Genomic DNA, 21,817 nt, shown 5'->3' on the forward strand with positions numbered 1-21,817 from the left:
AGATACTGATCACAGCTTGAAGTCTGCGGCAGTAAAGAGAGACAGCAATGTCAGTGACCCAGGGAGGGATCTGGTGTTGTGCAGCCAAGGGCTCCAACGAAGGTGAAATGCCTTGTCAGGCTGTGTGACTGGTGCCAGAGCCCCGAGCTGCTGGGAGCCTCTGGCAGCAGGGTGCACACAGCCCCACTCCGTGCATGGCTCCTCATCCTTGCATGGGCATCTGCAGCATGTGCAGAAGCAGGTACATCAATTAGGTGTTTCATCCTTTTTTTTTTTTGAGCTTGACGAGAGTAAAAAGCCCTCCTACTATCAGATTGCACATTTCCCCTCCCAGTGAAGGCTGCACTCTCTCTGCTGGGCAAGCACCAGTGACCCCATGTGCTCATGGACAGCGGCACCTGAGTCGCTTCCTCCTCTGGGTGGAGAAAAACCTCTTGCGTGGCGATACCTCTGCTGACCCGGGTACAAAGGTTGGCCAGTGCTTGTATGTGGCCAGCAGGAGCAGGCTTTCTCCTCCTCTTTTCACGTGACATAAATGGGAATGACCTAGGGTTTATGAATCCCAGATGGAAAACGTCAGGAGTGGAAAGCAGAGCTGGTCCAGAAGCCACGTTTCCATTTGCAAGACTCATTTTGGGCAGGGGACATGCAGCCATTTGGTACTTTGGGGCAAGGGCTGGTAGCTTTTCCTGTGAGTAGAACAGCATCCACCCATTAAGTTCAAACCGAAATCATTGTCATGAAGTTGCTTCAGCTTCTGAGCTCAATTCCTTCACAGTCTGTGGGAAAAAGATGATTGTTCCCCGTTTGCCCAGACAAGCAGGCGGTGTTTGATGTGCCTCTGCACACAGTCGGGCAGGAACAGGGATGTGTGGAGTACACAGGCACTTGTGCTCGCAACACAGCTTTTATTGCACAGCTGGATTGTAGATGGGGGTGATACCAACAATGTTGTGTAACAACAGAAGGTTTTTCCAGAATTACACAACAACTGGATCCAGTACTGTAGATCAAGAAACTGTAACTAATTTATTCCAGGTAACAAAGCACACCCTCAACAATGGATGCTTGGTACATTACACAGACTCCCCCTGCCCCGCAACTGTCCCAGTATGGATGACAACATTTTAATTTGTTTTGCATCAAGATTAATGGGCTTGGCATAAGTGAGGGAGGATTGATAACCCTTCTGAACATATGTGGTGTCTGCTCCAGTGGAAGATGCAAGGTGCCTAATAGCATTCCACTGAGACACCATTTGTGAGGGCAGGGAAAAAAGTGAGTGGCAGCAAAATCCAAGTGCATTGGATAATGGTGACAGCTCTAAAAAGCACACTTCTACATGTGGTTACTATAAAATCTAAATTTCCCACTTTGAAAAGCCAGGGAAAGCAATCCTTATAAAACCTGGCTTTCTCAAGGTATACCAGATGTATCCAGGGCCACTCATGCTACCACAGGAGCACACTCTAGGGAAAAAAAGAAAAAAGAAAGAAAGAAAAAAAAGATATGTTAATCTGGCTTATAGAGAGGGGGATGATCTAGAAGAGCCCTGGTGAGCTCTGTCCTAGAATTCTTTTCCCGTTGCTTCTAGAAAAATCCTGCTGTAAATCACTTGCAGTTGCAGCACCTTGGGTAGTCCTGGAAGGCAGATGAAGTTGCCATCTTCTGCCATCTGCCCATAGACTCTTCTAGAGGACAATGACCTCCAGGCAGAAACACCTAGGAGCCTCACAAGACCAGATTAGGAGGGCTGAAAACCTTTCTCTGCATAACACACATTGCAAGGCTTTTGGCAAATGTGCTGTGGCTGACACAGTGTCAGTAGCCTTTCCCCTTGCTGCAGAAACCCCCTGCAGGCAGCCCTGGCCACAAGCACAGATCTGGTAATGGCTCCAGGGAAAACAGAAATGGATTTCTGCTCTACACAGGAAGCCAGAAAGAGCCTGGTACTGAAGTCAGGTTTGGAAAATTGACCAAGAAAGAGGCCACGCTCATGACTGAAGCATTCAGTAAATGCCCTGCTAAGCAGCTGATGGCGTGAGGATGGGGAAATCCACTGCTGTGATATGATGTTTACTTGGCTCTGGAGCTGTAGCATGAAACTTGTGTAGATGCTATGAATTGAAGGTGTTTGTCAGGACTTACACATCACTGCAGTAAAACCCAAAGTCAGGAGTTGTTCTCCACCACAAGAGTCGTGAGATTTCATCTCTTGCTTTCAGTGTCTGCATTTTATATCAGCTCCCTGTGATTAAATGAAGAATACAGCATGATTTTATAACACAGCCTGTGCTTCTCATAAAATCTCTTGGCAAGAAAGATTTTGTCTCAAGATACACAGTGAAAACAGCAAGGCTTTTTCTGTAACCACAAAATAATTATTCTAGATCTACTACTGAACCAAGCAGAACCTCTTCTCTTTTTATCTGTTATTTCTTGGCAAACAGTGATCCCTGCAATGAAAAATGTTTGAAAGGCAAAATCTTGTGATGGAGTTTATCCAAGATATTTTTGTGTTCATGGGGCACATTGCTGACAATTGCTCTATGCTTCGTGACAAGTCCAGAGAATAGTAAACTATTAGGAAAAATGTTTCCATTCCAAAAAAGAGCATTTATACCACTCAGTCAGAACCTGGCTGTACTTACTAAAGGTGGTCAAAAGAAATAGTTGTCTGTATATTTTGTAAAAGCTTTGCATCCTTTTTACTTATCTGCAGTTTTTAAACTCTTCTTTAAGAGAAAATAAGTGCAAAGCCCTTTCCAAATTCTGAGATCTGGGTTGGTTTTTTTCCAGAAGAAGCACCAAATGCCAGCAGAGGACGTTACCAGGATTGATGACACCCCAGTCAAAATCTGCACCCTGTGTCAGGCAAGCCAAATTCCCATTAGCACCCGAGGTTGAGCCAGCAATACAATTCGTGTTCCCCTTTTTGTCTTTTTTTTTTTTTGAGCTGATTCACCCCCGCACATGCGGTCAGCAGTAACCTCTGAGCTGGTACCTAGAGGAATGGCTTAGGATCATCTGCTGGGAGCAGGAGGCATTGCTCCTGCTGCAAGAGAGGTTCTACAATTTAATGTGTTACAAATGGGATAGAAGAAGTTAGAGAACCACTCTCATGTTATAATTCCTTGGCTTCCTCATTAGCTCCTTTTCAAACCCTAGACGACCCAGATGGAAAGAACAGTGCCTGTGCTTTGCTCACCCACAATTAGGAAGGAAACAGGTTTAAACGGTGTGTGTTCTGTCTGTGGCAAAGGCAAGACTCGTGCTTCCCAATCTGCCCCCGAAATTATTCCTAATAGGACTAAATAGCGTTTTGCAACCGGGCTCTGGGCAAGCAATGAGCTGCCGTCGGGAGGCTCTGCTGCATGCTACCACCAAAATGCCAGCGTGCTTTTGCATGTATCATGCTATTGTTATTATAATGGCAATTAACGAGCTGTAAACAAATTATATGTCTCGATACAGCCCTTTAAATGAGCTGAGGTGCATACCTAGTGGTAGGTAAAAGGTAAAACAACAGCACTAGACAAGTCGTTTCTGGAGCCATTACAGGTAATTTGCAAGTGCAGGCATCTCAGTTTTGCAATCTCACTCATCTTCATTTCCTTCGAACCATGCATCTTGCCAGCGACAGCAGGCTCTGGCTTCTCTTCTGGAAAGATTTGCCTTTACTCAGCTCTCTTGCTCTGGCTGTGCTTGTGCAAGCGTCAACAAATGTTTAACTCCATTGATATTTCTAGCCTGGAGTAAAATAGAAAAGCAAGCCTTCTATGGGCAGAGATTAATATTTTCCTCCTAAATTTGCCCTTTTAATTATTATGTGAAGAAATTAGGGTTATATTTGCCTAAGGGTGCTGCTTTTGTTACATGCTTTGCAAGTGCCTGAAGTCGCTGCTCTAAGCTCCATTAGGCAATTTTAGCAAATCGTGGCACGCTCCTGAGCCCTCGCTGCTTATCCCGCAGCCTCAGTTTCCGTGAGCTGCCCTGTGCACAGGGAGCGGCCTGGCACAGAGCTGCAGCACAGAGGGACCCTGAGGAACAAACACCAAAGCAAAGGGATGCGCTCGGCAGGTGCCTGGGCTGCGGCAGCCGAAAAGGTGTGAGTGTTCCCGGCTCAGTGAGGGGGGATAGGGGCACGCAGGGAAACTGCAGGAGCTGTCCGGAGCCCCAGCCTCGCCGGCAAGAAAGAGAAATCCACGTACCGGCAAACAGCTGTTGAGTAAAGCAGCACACCTGCACTGGGATGCTGCGGGGAAAGAGCCTGGCAGTGGGGAAGGCACTGTGGGATTTAAGGGATGAGGCAAGGCAGTTTGTCCCAGTTTGAGTCTACGGGTTCTGAACAAGCACAAGCCCCTGCATTGTAATGCAGCCCAGCACAAGGAGCGACCTGCCCCCACGGGTCGTGGACACTGTGCGGACCCAGAGGTACAGCAAGCCCCTGGCACACTGGGGGTGCCGTGACAAAGCCTGATGTGGCACAGTGGCTTCATCTCCCTGGGAATCTTAAAGTCTTTTTGAACTGATAAACCGTTCCCATGACATAACAGGATAATGTCTTTAATCCTTAGTGTTTTGGGGGAAAAAACCACCCCAGCACAAGACAAGCCCAAACTTCCAGTGCTGTGGCTTAGAGAAATTATGTGAGCTCAGCTGATCTTAGCAGTGGGAAATGCTGGCTTCTCCCAGAGCAGTGTTTGCTATAAGAAGGAAAAAAGAAGGATGAAAAAAGGGTTGAATAAGAAAAAGGGAAACACAGAAACCATTTTACAGTAAGGGCTTAGGAATATTTACCTACAACAGCAGCTCATGTCATGGCCAGAGTGAGCAAAGGCCAGATGCTGGGTTTCTGTTTGTGCATGGCTGCAGGTGCCTTGAAATGGGAGCAAAACCCTCTTCCAAAGCAGGCTTTGCCATTTGGGGAAAGACGGGCATACACGCTGTCTAAAATGTAGGTCAGGGCCATGGGTAAGTGCTGGGGTGCTCTGCAGGGACCTGTGTGATGGACTAACCAAGTCGTACAAAGAGAAAACATATCAAGATCCCGTACAGCTGGCCTCAGCTTGTATCAGTCACTAAATATTTGATGAATGCTAACTGCCTAACCTACTTTACTCTTCTCGCCTACTGCAGCGTTGACTGTCTCCTCCATTTTTTCTCTGTTATTGATGCATTTTTGAGGAAGACCCTGTCTCACAACAAAACAGTGATCTTAGATGTGAGATAAAAAAGGAAACACAAAAAGGGAAGGTACAACAGACAACCCCAGGAAGATGAAAGCAATATGCTGGCAAAGGAAAATATAAATTTAGAGGCAGGGCAATATCATAATTTTACCGTAGAATGGAAACCAGCAAAGTCTGGTGATGAAAGTGTGTGGAGAATCACATTAATCATCCATCCCTTCCTAAAAAAAAAAAAAAAAAGCAAAATTAATTTCACTCTGGGAACTGCACAGGCACGAATCTTACTGATATAACTATATGGAAGAATTAAGAATTGCCAAGGAACTTCATTCTATATGAAATTGTTCATTGCGTAATTTTAAAGTTCTCTGCTAGTTCATGAAATATCTAGTTTTGCCACCATAAATATTCATGAAGGAGAGAGAAAAGTGGGTGCAGGCAGCACTCCAGGTTGCAGAAGGGTTTTTACGTGACAGGCACCTCAGTAAGGTGACTCAGTGCATGATTCTCCTCCTGCTAGGAGCAGAGATTGCTGAGCCAAGGTGCTCTCTGGCTTTATCAAAATCAGGGAAAACAGATGAGGAGCAATAAAAATAAAACACAGTTTTATTGGATGAAGTCCCATAACAGCCCTTGCCCCAGTATTTTGGAAGCCACGGTTCAGTTTAATCAAGCATAGCTTTCCTCATGGGACTTCTGGGGATGTGTAGTGGCAGCTCCATCAAAAAAGAGCCGTTTTTCTTCATGGTTAACAAAACATGGTTGGCTTGTGCTTTTTGGTCAGCCAAAGTGGAGTAAGAAATAGTGGGTAGAGTGTCAGAGAGTAGCCACTGGCCTTTTTCAAAGATGATGTCAAATACCTGCAACCTGGCATTCCTTGTCTCTCCCTGGGCTGCCTTGGGGATTCTTCCCTGCTCCCCAGCTGAAAACAGCACAACAGCTCTGGCATTAATGGCATGGCTGAGCACCGAGTTCCTGCAGGGCTGATTTATGCTGCAGGAAAGTGTTTTTCACTCTGAATCAACTCCTTTCAATGGCACTGTGAGAAATTGGCCTCATCACTCCTGCAGGCAGGGGTGGGACATGGTGTGCCAGGGATGGCCATGTCCATGCGGATCTGGGATTGCACAGATCCCTTGTGCTGGCTCCATGAGCAAGGCCTGGACCATGCTTTCCATGAAATCTGCTGATTTACTGTTTTATTTTACTTACAGTGACACGTACCAGGGCATGACTCACTTATTTGCTCTCTAAAACATTTTATTCTTTAATTGTTGCAGTCTTCCATCCTCAGCACAGGAGGGAAATGCCCAGGAAAAGGACACCTGGCAAGCCAAGCACGTACAAAGCATTGCCCCAGCGTGCAGGGGCAAGTAAGGGCCAAGAGGGGATTATCAAGGGACACCAGGAACCATATTCTAATGTGAATCACATCAGGAATCCCATTCTCTGATTCTGTAGTCACTAATTCCTGAAACAGGAATGCTTTCATCGTGTTCCTTTCTGTAGGAGAGGCGTTTAGTGCCTTTAGTTTCTACTTTTCTTCCCCAAAATACCACACATGTGGGTAGGTAACACAAACACCAGCAGCACCAGTGGGAAAGATAGGTGACTCTAACAAGGAAAGAGTTCATGCAGAAGTTAATTATTTGCAGATTGGCAGCAATACTTTGACCTCAGATACTTGAAGACCTGGCTAATGGCACCTCTGGGCCATGAGGAGTTAGTTGTCTGTAAGAACTTGATGGAGGATGAGTCAAACTGTGACTTTGTACAGAGATGGACAAATAGGGTAGCTCCCTTAAAACAGAGAGTAAAGGAGAAAACTGGGCAACTTCATGTCAATGGCCTGGAAATACTGGAGTAAGTAATCAAATGTGTACTATTTCACACTCAGTGATAAAAGGAATGAGCACTTAATGAGCTAAAGCAAATTTATTTCCTTTTATGGCAGCCATCAGTCTTGCAGAAAGGAGATGCCGTACATGTCACATATCTTGCCTTCCAAGTGCTTTTGGCTGTGTCTCTCATGCCATTCTCATCACAAGTAAGCTCCAAAGGGAAATTTACAAGAGGCTGACACGAGGTTTGTCAAATTGTAGCAAGAAGGTGAGTGACAGCAGGCGCAGTGGCTGTACCAGGAACAGCAGGGCAGGCTGGTGCCAAGGCTAGCATTAGCACTGGTGTCACTAAGGGGATGCTGTGCTGGCGTGGGGGGAAACACAGGATGCAGCTCAGAACGGAGACAAGCTCATATGAGATGGCGCTATCAGGCAGGAGCAATGGACAAATCCAATCAGACCACAGCCCAGATTGCTGGGCGGGAGCCTGGCTTGTGAGCTAAAGCCTGGGAGCACCATGTTTCTGGGACAGAGGCAAACACCACACTGGGATGTACCAACAAGGGTATGGCTTGCCAGGTGCAGGCACAAGCCCTTTTCCTCTACCCTGCTGCAAGTCAGGTTGGTTTTGGGGTATGGCTCTCCCAGAACGAGAGCTGGACATAGGGGCAGCCATGTGGCTGACAGGAGGCCTGGAAAACAGCACCTATGAGGAAAGTCCAAAGGCACTGCCCTTGTTCTGCCTGAAGAAGGAAAGAAGGGTATTTCAACATGTGGGGCTGCAAAGCGGAAGGCAATTGTTCTGCTCTCTGCCTGTGGGGCAGCAAGGCAGTTTCGGGTTAGTCACTGGGAAATAATTATAGCTGGTCAGGGCAGCGGGGCAGAGGACAGACAGCAGCCAGGCATGGAGCCTCTGTCACTGCATATCTAAAAGACAACCTGTTGGAACAACATGGGTATAGTTTATATATTACTGTTGACATTATACTATAAGTAATATTTTTGTATGGTATCTATAATACTCTAAGTCAGTAATAGACAGTAAATATCCTACTGGGATCCCTTCCAGCCTTCATACTTCATTGAGCACAGCTGAGACTGAAATTCTACATGTTCCACCTCACTTGTAGGAGCAAAATCACCCATGCAGAGCTCAGCATGAATGTCAAGTAGGAAATGTCCCCCAAGCCAACACAGAGTTTAAGTCCTTACCTAAGCTGGAGCTTTAAGAAAAACAAAGTAATTTCTGACTTCTGCCCTAGGATGTCTGTGGTTCTCTTCTCCTGGCCCTATGCCTGAGCCTGACCAAATCTGAAACTTGATTAGGAGGGCAGCACCAGATGTCCCAGTTTGCTCCAAAAGGACTGATGGCAAGAAGAAATACATTGAAGATCTTTTTAGTTGCGGGTGTACAACTGGCCTGTGCAGAGCTGACTTGTATGTCCCTGCGAACGGAGAACCACACTCTAGGAATTACTCTTTCAGCCTTAACATTTTCACCATCTATTGGTAGGCATTTTGATAATTACATCAAGCATAAGCAAAACATCTCTATAGTTACTCAGTAACTAAGATACTTTGTCAACACAGAAGTGACGGGGCTCTTATTGCTAGTTACTTACTTGAAAAAAATAGAATTATTTACTACAGAAGCATTCAATATATTGTATTTGCTAATGTTGCATTTCAGTGCTATGGCCATGGAAATCAAGATGATTTAATAGCCTAGAGCTTGTCATGTTTGCATCATGGAAGAGCTTCTTTAGTAAAAAAAAGGGAATACTTTGTATACATAAAGTGTATTTTATTTGATGGCAAATTAAATTGACACTCAACCAGAAGATACCAATACTGTAAAGTTACTTGTAATAATCTCCCAATTAATTTCCAAATGCATGCATCACTGTGCAGGAACTTGCATTACTAGGGGCATTTGAAGGCCCTTGAGTTTATTAGAGTCAGGTTAAGAAAAGAAAATTATGGTAAATATGGCAGAAGGAAAAGTAAAGGGTATTCACAAACGCTGCCTTCTGTCTGTGGGTCAGTGAAGTTGCCTCCTCCTAAGCATCAAGAAAATGAAAGCTCTGCTGTGAGAAAACAGCTGTTTAGGAAGATCCTTTTAAACATAGATGCTGGCATACTGCTGGGATCTTGGCTCTTTTTAATGTTTTGCTACTGACTTTTGATTTATTATGTGTTCCGTTCTCCCCTGGCCCCCTGCCCACCATTTCAAAATGAATGAAAGAGATTAGCTGTGACAACGGCATGGGGAACATGTGCACGAAAGAGGTGAGCCTAGAAGAATGAAACAAACCGCAGTATTCGATAGTCTGCAGTTGGGTTTAATTAGGGTAATTAATTGTCGCTCTTTCACAAGTGGAATGAAGTGTGCAGAGCTAAAGACAGAGCTGGAGGGAGGCGGCAGAAGCCACCAGCTCTGCCGCCAGCTGGCGAGGAAAGCCCCTGTCCCTCCGGGGAGCAGCGTTATGCTCCCTCCCTGCCCTCGCACACCTTGCACAAGCACACATTCCCGGGGCCAACCTGCAGCTCCAGGGGCTCATCCACACCTCCTTCCACCCCAGGGAGTCCCCAGGTGCCGGCGCTGCCCCGGTGCCAGCAGCAGCTCAGCCTTTTGGAGGGGCCTTAATGAAAACTCCCTTTAATTGTCAGTGAGCATGGAGCATTGTGCAAACAAATTTCACTGGAAATGAGGAAAAGAGGAAACCATAGGAAAAGAAATTACAAGATCCCCTGCTGCTCAAAGCAACTCCCTTGCTTTCTAAAGTAGGCTGCATAAATATTGATCTAGCCGGGATATGCCCTACATTCATTTGCACAGACATTATAAATGTGCTTGAGAATGAGAAATCAATCTTGTTTTCCTGAGTGGTAGCCATGTACAGCCAAGAATGTGTACAAATAATGCAAATCACAGTTCTCAGGCTTTCCACTTAAATGTGGAGACAGAAAAAGTGTTCTTGGGGAACGCAGGAGGAAAATATCTTCTTCCCTATCTGCTTCTTTTCAGATATTTCCATTTATCCCTATACACATCACTTAAAATACATGCCCACTCCAATTCTAACCATAATTTGTCATCTAACTAGTGTTCTGCTGAATTTGTTTAGGTTACTGTTTCATAACCACATCCAAGCAAGGTGAGATACAATCTTAGGCATCCCCATAACTTTATGTCTCCTTCTGTCATTAGCCTTCCGTCTGGCTGTGCAGTGCAACACTGAAGCTGGGAAAATCATATCATTAGGTTGCAAAAGCAGGAGAGTTCCTGCAGAAGAGAGCCACAGGGTGGCTTCTGAAGCACTGGGCGATTAATAATTAATATGTAATTGTTGGATAATCTGTTCATACAGTCCAAATGTGGGAAATATATGAGTATATATTCTGGAGAATGCTGCTACTAAAATAATGAGATTTTAACAAGCCCCCCTCTTGTTATAACACTACTTAATAACAGAAATAGTGTAAAACTGCCTGATCTTGCTATACATTGTAGCGAAAAGTGTACCTTTTTACCAAGCAATGTGTACATGTTCATAAAGTAGAAGATGTGGCAAATGTTAGGTGACAGAGACAAGGAATTGCACGTCTAGCTGAATTTTTAAAAGAAAATGATTCAACTGTTTTTTAATATGTGATCTGCTTCTCTGAGCTAGCATTTGGCTGATCTGTCTGCTAGTTTTATTGGCTTGACTCATTATTTTCAGTTATTTTCATCTCAATTTATGCATTCTAAAAAACATCACCTTTACAGAAAGCATTTGAAATTATTTTATTGCTTCAAAATAAAACAAAAAACCTTCAAATTAAAAATGTAGAGTCCTTTTTCATAAACATAACTTCAGAATATGATGCAGTAAATGAATGGAATAATGGAATGGAATAATCTTTAGATGGTGAAAATGGTATCTTTAAAGACCTGGCAAAGGCAGGAAGAAAAGATGAGTCAAGTGATCCCTATTTCTTCTAATTACTCGCCATGTTGACAGAGCTCATCACCATTGGCCTCAAAATGAAATAATTGTCATGCTGCATTTCAAGGCTGTGATTCAGGAGCTGCGGGACGTGTCTTTCTGTTTCACAACATCGTTATATATGGAGATACTCAACTAAACTGTGAGGCTGCATTACACAAGTAGGGAATTTTTGAACACTGACTGAAATGTGCAGAACTTGATAACCTATCAATTTATTCTTGGTGACTAATGATCCTACCTAAAAATGCTGGATATTCTTATAATGGGCAGATGCTCCACATTATAAAAACGTGTTTTGTTCAGCAGTACATTCAATGTGATTTGTAGCTATGGTGCAGAAGCAATCCAAAATGATAAATTTGCTTACTGAAGGTAGCTGTCAGGCTATACTAAGTGGAGGAGCAGAAGCACCAGCTTTCAGAAAACAGTGTCTTCCAACAAAATAATTTCAGCTAAAGATATGGAGCTTGGAGAATAATGCAATGTTACAGCTGAAGTACCAGGATAATTGAGCCTATAACATCTGCTCTAAATGTAGTGACACCAAAAATAAGCCCTTCTGTCTGTGTTGTTGTTCCTTGTTAAAGCAGAGTGCAAATATGCAACATGACCCCAGCACATCAGGGAATTTGGGAACAGAAGCAGCTTGCTATCACAATTACCCTTCCCCTGCCAAAGAAGGAACTTTCTCAGCAAAAATATAACAATGGTTTGTTTTCCAATAATCTTTACAAGAAAGAAAAAGGGATCATACTTAATTAGCCCCTTTAATCAGGGATGCTCTGGTGACTGTTTTAAAACTGGAAGAAAGCATTAGGGTTAAGGTTGATTGATTTTACCTTGATTTTTGCCTTGATTTTTAGCCATAGAAGCACAGAATGGTTTGGGTTGGAAGGGACCTTAAAGATCATCTATTTTCAACCTCCCTGCCATGAGCAGGGATACCTTCCACTAGCTTGCTCAATTAGAAATTGGTAAGATTCTCATATTGTATTGAATGATTCCTGAAAGAAAAAGGGGAAGAGAGGCAGAGAAAAAAATATTGGTGTGTTGTAAGGACTAACTCCCCTAAGACTTTCTCTTTGTTCCAAATTACTATTGAGTTTGATTAACCAGAACCCTTAATTTGCATATTCCACTTTGTTGTGATTTCCACTGGTTTGAGGCAGTGGGAAAGCAATCCCAGCCCCTGTCCAGCATATCCACTCACAAATACATGCTGCTGGTTTCCCTTCCACAGTATAAACACAAAGGAATATTCAATTAAATCGAAAAAGGACACATTTAAAACTGCTAAAAAGGAAACAAGTTTTTTTGCACAGCGTGCAGTTACTCGTCCAAATCCCTTCCTACCTAGTATCATCACAACAAAACCTTAGCAGGAATAAAAAGAGGACTGCTAATATATGCATAAAAATAAACAAGAGCCTTGGTAGGGATTTACACTCATGCTTCTGGAGTAAAGCCAGCTTCCAGTCACTGCAGTTTTGGGAATAGGTTTCTAAGATCAGCTATCCCACACCATCTACCATCACCTTTCATCTTTCCTTGAAGTGTGGGGTAACAACCCCTTTGCAGCAGAATGCTATCTAGAAGGACCAGTAGTCTAATCCACTTATGATACTGAAAAGATGTAGGAAGGAAATCCTGCAAGTGATTTACAAATCATTTCAATACCTCGACTCTTGCCAAAAAGCAGCCCTTGTTTAGGTATTTGACAATCTGTCGTTACACTCGTTCAGCAGCGACCACATTGACAACTGATGCCTGGCTGAGTGACTCAGCCTGCTACTTCCAGCCTGCCAGAACTTCACTGAGGTTTTGTGCACTGTGAGGCCCTGGGTGATGTGACCTTGCTTTGACGTTCATCCTGCTCCTGGAAGGAGCTCCTGAGGAGGCCCAGAGGTCACCACCATAATGCACATTACTTACCAATACTTCCTCTCCGTAGTGAGGTGTGTTCATTGGACGTCTCATGTAGAGGCTTTCCAAATTTCCTGGCTTTCTTCAGTCAGTACATCCCTTCCGGGATGGTTGTGGAGCAGCCTGCATTTTTGCCTGCCTGACCTCTGTCACTCTGTGGTGACTCCAGAGCAGTGTGACCACTGACAGCTGGTCTGCACCACTGATGACAGAAGGGGAGCCACTAGAGCCTTGCTAGTAGCTGCTTTCTGCATGTTCCTACACAGTTTCCCTGAGAGCTCCTGAGTCGTGGAGACCTCCATGGTCCATCTGATCTGGAAGAGCATTCATTCTCAGAGTAAGTGAAAAGGAGCAGGCATGCCTGGTGGCAAATTCTCCCTTGTGGCAGCAGAATTCTGGCTAAAGCACCTGAGAACAAAACATCACACATTAGGAAACAGCAGATACTTTTCGCAAGCAATGCCACCATGTGGGGGAATGATGTGTTAAATGGGTTTCCAGCAGTCACCTAAAAATCTGCTGCAAGTTCCTTGTGTGCTGGGATCTGATATGAAGAAAACATAAAAGGGCAGCCAAGAATGGTAGGACACAAAATACTTGGCTAACACCCAGAAACGCCCGCAGCCCAGCTGTGCTAAGCCGTGGCGGATGTGAACCCTGGCCAGCAGCCTGGCTGCAATCGCTGTGGAGAAGAGCTCTCTGGCCGGCTCTTCTGTGCTGGACTATGGGCCAGTCTCATGGAAAACCCCACCACCTGGGCTTCTTTCAAAAGTCTGACTGCTCACAGTCACAGGTACCAAGGCAGCTCCCTCCCTTGGTCTCTTCAACTCTGCAGGAAAACACTTCACCGAGTGCACCACCAATTTTTTTTTTTTTTTTTTTTTTTTTTTTTTTTTGGTCAGAAAGTAGATGCTGGAAAACTTTGGTTCCTGGCAGTATGGCATTTCAGATCCACTAGTGGTGCAGGATTAATTTGTTTGGTGTGCCAAAGAAGTGTGCCAGGTTGCTAGAAGGTGAAGTTTGTGCTATTGTAATGAAATCAGGTTATCAGTACCTGTTGGCAGAAACTACGTTCCTAAAAATCCGGCTGACTTTCAAACACAGCATTTCCCAACTGCGTGGGGGCCACCAATGGGTTTTCACAATGGATTCACTGCCTGTCTTATGAAGAGGCTGATGAAAATTGAAACTCAAGGCATGTCTTGATCTGTGGAGTGCTTAGGTCACAGGCACTGAATACTTTGGAGAGCATGCTATCAGTGACAGTGCCTGGGCATGTATGCATATGGGAAAACTAAGAGCTTATTCTACTCTAGTAATGAGAATTCATATCAGTTTGGAGAACCTGTTTTTTATCCTTGCTCTGACCAGAACAGGTGGAGTCTCACAGAGCGTTCAGATCTGTTCTTGGCACTTAGAAAGCAACAAAGGACACCTTTAGAAAGCCAAAGGCAGGAAGATGCTGCCTCTGAAAGAGTTTGGATGCCAATTATATACACATGATTGTAGTTTGGTGTATCCTGACCAACATCTGCAAAGGTAACAATGTATGCTTTCACCTCAGTCAAACCTGGATCCTAAAATATTAGCTGTTCTCCCTTTCCTATGGTTTCCCTTTCTGACTGTCCCAGGCCAGCCTCTGCACAGACTGACAGGGAGCACGGAGCAGGGCATCACAGTGACCCCCACTCTGGGTTACTGCATGGGGAGCCGCATGATCTGTCGGCGAAATGAGAGACTCATTTTCCTGGAAGTTTTGTTTAGCCTCACCCCTGAATACCGAGCCCATTCCCATCGTTCCAGTGTATGACAAAGAGGGCTCGCTCTCACGCGGCAGCATGTCACAGCCGGGTGACTGCGCAGTCCTCGCTGGAATGGCTGAGCCCGGGCGCAAGGGAGGGGCGCAGCTCCGAAGCCGAGGCACCTTTGGTAGCCGCATTCATGTGCTGCTGACAGCGGCGCATGAAAGCGACTCTGCACACAAGTTCATGGCTGCCAGCCTACAAGTCAAGGGGCATTTTGTTACTAGAATAGCTAAGGAAGAAAAAAAAAAAAAAAACAACCCTACTCTCCTGGATTTAACTCCTTACGGTTATTTTTATCAAAGCTCAAATATGTTCCCCACAGCTTTCCTGAAATTCTGAGAGAGGTGCCTGGGGAGTGCCACAGAAGTGACAGTGAGCTATCTTAGTATTAACTTCTAAGTTGATCCTGCCAATATTTTAATTGTATAAGGCTTTATTTTGTAAATTTCCTTGGAGGATTTCTGTGTTTACTCTTAACAAGAGTCACCTTTGGTGTTGAAGAAATAAATTTTAAAAGGCTGCTTCAAAGGGCATAATGTGCATCTTTGTTTATACTTCAAGTAAAGTACTGTAGATGCAGCTGTTGATAGCACTCTGTACTAGGATAAATCATCACTAACACATATTTTGAGGGTTTAGCTTCCCCTGTGCTAATCTTACTTCAGTGCTTATGACATTCACAAATAAATAACTTGCATTTACGTGATAGATTCTTACTGCATTAAAGGGATACCTAAGATTCTTCAGGCATGATTTGTTTTAATGCAGAACATTCCCATTATCCTGCTGGCAGTGCTGCTCCCATCATCCTGGCATACCGGAGTGGCAACACACCACGCAGAAGAAGCAAATATAAGTGAGTGGGGGCATGACCTTTCTAAGCCAACTTTGTTGCCAAACCTGCTGTATGGCAGAAACATATCCCCAGTCTCACATGAAAGGCCTTTATGCACAGCCTTTAAACAACAGACAGTAACCTTCCTCTGAGATATTTACAAGGGAATTAATGGGAGATGACTAACCCCGTGAAAAGCTGATACCAAAAATGTTGGAATCTCTTGGGTCACTTCAAATGCACCAGTCATGCTATTTAGGGCATTATGTAAAACCATCGCATTCAAGTCACTATGTTGGCTGCAGCTTAATGAACCCACATTAATCCATCTCTATCAGTAGTGATGAATACTGTACCTTGAGGAATTGTAGAGCTCTGAAACAAAAAGGGCTTAAGACGCCATATGAGGAAGAAAGATAAAAAGCAATAATTACAAGGAAGGATTTATAAAGTTCTGGAAGAGAATCTTTTAGTGCATTAATATCTAACAGGCAGGAAAGCTCTTTTTCTTCAAGAAAGCAACAAACAAAACAAATAGCTTAAAATGGAAGAGTTGAAGACACAGTAAGAGGATTAGTGTATGGTGTTGCTGAGTCTACTGGCAATTACAAGGTCTGGCTTTGCAAATAGTATCAACGGAAATTGAATGCAAATTTTGTGAAATACTGGTTTAATTTTAACACAGTATTTAATGTAACACTAGAATGTATAACATAGACCTGTAATCAATCCAGATATAACAAAGCTGAATTCTTTTTCCTCAAATTTGTTTCCTCTGAGCGTGGTTTTTAGCTGTACAGTTAACTCATGATAGCTGCTCATTGCCTTGAACTACAGTAGAGGTGTTGCTGTTTCCTTTCTCTCTTCATTTGATAGAAGCAAGAAGTTTGTGCTGCAGAAGAAATTCCAAAATTTGTTAAGGAAGCTGCACTTCCCGACTGTTTAACTGCAATGTTAACAGAGCCCAGCCTGTGCATGTCACAACGGGAAACATTTGTGTAATCAAAGGATCTCCACACCACGCCGCTGCCGCTGGCTTAGGAAAACCCCGCCTAGCTGAAAGCAATACAGGTTAGCTCTACAAGAAACTGAAGTTCAAGTGGCCAAGTACTACAAGTGAGAATCACTGTCACTTGAACAACCTCACAGCTGGATTCTGCACCCGCCCAGAGGGAGCTGGGACAGGACATCAGCTTACTAAGAAGGAAGTTTCACAGCCTGGTACTTCACTTTCAGAACATGGGGACCTGACTTGTGTCTATCACCTTTAGAGGAGTCTAATGTGCAGCCAAGAAGGTTCTTGCCTCTTTTCTTCTCTCTCTGTATTATGAAAATATTTATACTTACTCTCGTTTGTAATACACTTTGAAGTGCACTGCTGAAGAACATGTAGTAGTGTTGATATTACTTGTATGGAAGTGGTTTTGGAACCAGAAACACAGATCAAACCTTGCTGAAAATTATTTAGGGAGCTGTAGATACAAATAACCTCCCGGGTCATAAGAATCCAGTGTTACTGAATATTTAAACAAAAGGGCAACTCTAAGATCACTTACAGCCTCTAACTTTTATTTCAAGCATTGAGTAATGCAAACTCACCTGTTCAAGAATAGTTCTTAATCATATCCTCGATATAAGAACACTTTAAAAAGTAAACATTTCTCTAAATAAGCACCATTTTAAATGCTTTACTACACTGAAAGCCTTACATGCCAAGATGAGCACAACTGCTATGGAACATACACACACTATCGTGCTCATGTTCACAGCTGGAAATTTCAGTTCCTTGTTATCTGTATATACAATTTGTACCTATAGCTGTGGCAATTGCAAATATGAATGAGGGGCACAAGTGCACACCTAGTATTTTGGAAAATGAAATTAATCAAAATAATGATAAAATATTATTTTGAGAACAGTTTCCATATGATAACATTCAATTTCTCTTTAGAAAAAAAGGTATTCTTACTACATTGTTTAATTTGAAATGGTCCCTTCACTTATCCATCTCCTGGTCTATGAATTACACATACAGTGGCAAACGTCTTTTGTTTCAGCATTTTGACATTGAAATAAGTTTCTTGCTTTGTTATCTGTACAAAAACAGGCTACTAAAGAAGAGAGCTGAGTAAGCTCCCTAACACTTTTCAGGGTTGAAGGACATTAAATTCTTTCTTTCTAAGCTCTCTTTCCACCTTCACTTGTTAACTGGAATCACTAAAGTGATTCACACCTTTTTGAAACACAGATGAACATTTAGCAGCATCATTGAAGATGACTTATAGCAGAGAAAGTATAAATATAATCTTTCCCACACTAGCATTTCTCAGCACTCAGCTTTTGATCCAGAACTGACTTGTCAGTCAATTTTTCTGTAGTCAGGGACTGGGGATTAAGCAATTCCTATTTAATGATGACATATTATTTTGCAATGATATCTTTGAAAACAAAACTGAAAGTCGGTATTCACTGTGTATTTGATTTAACTAAAAACAATCCTTTTGAGTATAGATCATGGTAAAACTGAGTCTACAAAAGCTGCTTACTATCCCCCTGCAGAAGACATTTCTGAAAAATTAGACAGAACAAATAAGAATTGTCTGGCAAAATATTAACTGTAGCTAAACCAAGATGTTATCAGAAATGAAGGGGTATAATGCTTACAAAGAACAGAACCAGCAGCAATATAAGCTGGACCTTCTCCTTTTTTCTGTATTCATGATGAAAGAGTAAGGAAAACCACAGACACTAGCTGATGCCCATAATCTGTCCCTTCCCTTGCAGAAACATCTAATAACAGCACAGTGTATCCCCGAGGGCTTTAAAGGAATCTGTGCGAATTGGGGAAGGCAGATTTCAGAAGAGGCTGAGCAAGAATTAACACACTCCAAGCACCTCTGCAGTTACTCAGTCAGCTCCAGGAATGTGTATGCAGTCTCATGCCTCCTGCTGTAGCTGTAGCAGCTGCCAGCACAAATGTAGACAGTGAAGATCACAACAGCTCCAGCCTCTGTGAGGATTTCAGATAAGGTCTGGTAACTCTGGATGTAACACTGTGCTCAAAAGTCTTCTTGTGGTTTCAAGACCTTCCAGCATTTCCCTGCACTTATGTGTGAGAGTGTATAATTTGTTCATTCAGTATAAAAAGTGTTGGTATGGAGTAATTTCTAGTAATCTCAGATAAATTACTTTTTATTCCCTCATTTTTTGTTGCCAGCTCCTGTAATCAGAATACTCCTCCTCAAGATCATCTGAGTCCAGTCAGAAAACTGCAGACTGCAAACCACCCTGTTTCATTTTACCTGTCTCCCAAACAGCTGTCATCAATCCAACTTTGGAAAAGGGAAATGTGTGTTTCACTCTTCCACTTCCTCCTGTCAAACATCAATTTCACAAACTCCATTCCCATGTCTGAGAACACCAGTTAATCCCTATCAAAATTCAAAATTTCAAGAGAGTTTAAGAGTATATATGAGATACCGGGAAATGGAAAATAGCAGAGCTTTCTTATAAGCTGGAGAGTTCAATTTACATATGAAATTTAGAGATTTCAAGCACACTTCCCTGCACAATGCAAAAATAATCAGGCTGAGTACTGCTAACATTTGGAGGTGCTAGGCCGCTACAGCTACTGCACCTTCATATTCAGCAAAGCATGAAAATCGACCACACGCTCCTTTTTCTTCTCACAGCTCAACTCAGGGCTCATAGGATGCCAGGAGCTCATTGCAAACTTCTGCTCCTGAACAAATTCCATGGGGCAGAGATAAATCCAACAACTTCCCCACTCCCTCTGGACTTTAGTACAGCTACTTTGTTTTTAATTGCATAAACCATTTATGAGTGGGGCTGCTGGCAGAGGTGAATTGCCAGAGCTGCTGGCAAGAGGGAGAGTGAGGTCAGCTCAGTCCCCAGCCACTTCTCTGAGTTGTATCGCAGACGGCGGCTGCTCCGTGTGGACTCGCAGAGAAAATCCAGAGCTGGGGCCATACCAGTCCAACCCATGGAGGATCTGCTCCAAAGCTGTCCAAATGACCTTAACTGTGTGTTCCTACACTGTGGGATTTATCTCCTCAGAGGACACAACAAGAGTGTGTTTATGTCTATCCAAGAGAGAAAACAAAGCCTGCCAGGGAATACTGTTGCTGCTTCTAAGCACCTCGGGGTAGAGGCTCTGGAGCTAAAAAAAACAAAAAACCCACAGCTATTTGAGTCAAAGGGCAGTGCAAAGCTGGCATATGAGCAAATGTGCATAGGCTACCCAGGTGTAAAATTCAGGCCGAAAATTGGAAGGGATGTCCCAACAGGGAGGACCAGGATGACCCTGGGGCAGTCTTCAGTTAGGGCAGAGGACAAATCAGCTGAGCTCAGTTCAAACTGATGTTCAGCTTGTTTATCTGCTGTGTTAGGGGGACCTCACTAACATGTAGGATGTGGCATCTCCACCCACAAGGGACAACACTGGAAGCCCCAAGAGATATCTTTTGGTTCTGTGTTCTGGACTTTTTCTGTGTGTGGATGAACATTCAGGTATTTGAACACTTCGAGAAAGGCAGATCTCTCCTGCCACTCCTAGCAAAGAAGAGAAGGCCTGGAAACTGTTTGCTAAAAACATTTCAAGTACCATCATTAACAATAATGTCCCTAGAGCTTGCTGTCTCCTTCTGAGTGTGTGTGTCTTTGTGTGTGTGTGTGTGTGTTTGCATGTTGAACATTTCCCTAACACATTTAAATTGGGGGGGGACTCTGTGAAGTAGGTAGCAAAGCAGCAGAAACAAATCAGAATACAACAAACAGCCAGAACCAAAGCTCATCTGCTCAGTTCTGACCTTTAAAGTCTTTAATGGCCAAGTGCTGCTGTCATCTTCTGTCAGCTTGTGTTCTTGAATTCCAAAGAAGATCCTGCTGGTGATTGCAACTCTAGATACAGCTCGACACAAACTCCACAATCGGAACAGTTAATTTTCAGATTGTTCTGTTCAGAAAGTGGGTGGTTTTCACACACAGTAAACTCAGCTTTGTTATTAAAAAAAACTTTAAAAAGGCAGCTACATGGTTGCATTGTAAGTTTTTTTGCTGTGCCCTGTTTCATCTGCTTCTGTGTGGTATGAACACAGTAATGTGGAACTGTGGAGAAATGTTTTATTAGGAGAAGTAAACCTTAATTTTATTATGGCTGTGGTTTATTTTGGGGTTCATATGTTACACGAGTGCACTAAAAAGACTGACCAGCTAAAAATAATGTTTCACTAAGAGTTTATCTCAGGATTCTTAGTGATGATTTATCTCCCCTAATATTGACATAACTGGTCAATTGCCCGGAACTCCCAGTTTATTGCAGTCTACTGCGTTTTTCATGAGTATCTGGCACAATGCTTTGCTGTGATTTTACAAAATGTATTAAAAAGGAGAGATCTCAGGCAGTTACAACCCTATCCAGCCTGCATTACTCAGCTAAAACATCTCCACGACCGTAAGAGATTTCTCTGAATTCCACAGTATGGTGTCCTTGCAGTATAAAAACTCACACGTTTACACTGCTAATCGAATGCATCAGATTTTCCTTTTCAGTAATTTGTTTTAAATCATGGGACATGTTTTTTTGAAAAAAATGTTTCTATTTAATTGCTACTTCTCAGCGATCTTCTACAAGTAGGCATCTTAGGTAAGTTTGGTCCCTGAAATGCAGTGACAGGCTAAAGGTACTGAAACCTTCTCTGCGCCTATTCACAAAACAGCTCTTCTTGCGGTATGTGCGCGTATATACACATACATGTTTCCACCCACATTTCCATGTCCCTCTCCATCTTGGATCTGGAAACACCATCTCCCTCCTCAGAGGGGAAGGCTGCCAGGGCTCAGAGCTCGGGTTCTGCGCCGCGGCAGCCAGCGGGGAGAACGCCTCCGACTGGGCAGAGCGCGGCGAGCGCGGTCACCGGGCCCGCCAGACCCTCCGACCGGACCTAGGGAACACGAACACGGAGCGCGGGACACAGTCCTGGAATAATTTTAACACGGATTCAACCCCGCGCCGTGCCGTGAGGGAGCTCCGGCCCCCCGCCCGGAGCCTGCGCGGCCCCGGGGCCGGCGGGAGCCGCGGGGCTGCCGGGACTCGCGGCCGCCGCGGGACTACAGCTCCCAGCGGCCCCCGCGCGCCGCCCGGGCCGGCTGGGAGTCACGCTGTGTTTATGGGCGAGGCCCCGCCCCGCCGCGCGAGCGGTGGCGT

General features: G+C 43.9%; 1 long non-coding RNA gene across 1 annotated transcript; it reads right to left on the reverse strand.

Moving 5' to 3' along the window:
• Positions 1–1,004: 1,004 nt before the first annotated feature.
• Positions 1,005–21,809, reverse strand: LOC146768270 (uncharacterized). The gene is made up of 2 exons (XR_014952660.1): positions 12,961–21,809; positions 1,005–5,413 (listed from the first exon to the last, which is right to left on the reverse strand). It is a non-coding gene; the product is annotated as an uncharacterized LOC146768270 (long non-coding RNA).
• Positions 21,810–21,817: the final 8 nt, after the last annotated feature.

Source organism: Lonchura striata, chromosome 2, assembly GCF_050655825.1.
Source record: "Lonchura striata isolate lonStrDom1 chromosome 2, ASM5065582v1, whole genome shotgun sequence".
Classification (NCBI taxonomy): Eukaryota; Metazoa; Chordata; class Aves; order Passeriformes; family Estrildidae; genus Lonchura; species Lonchura striata.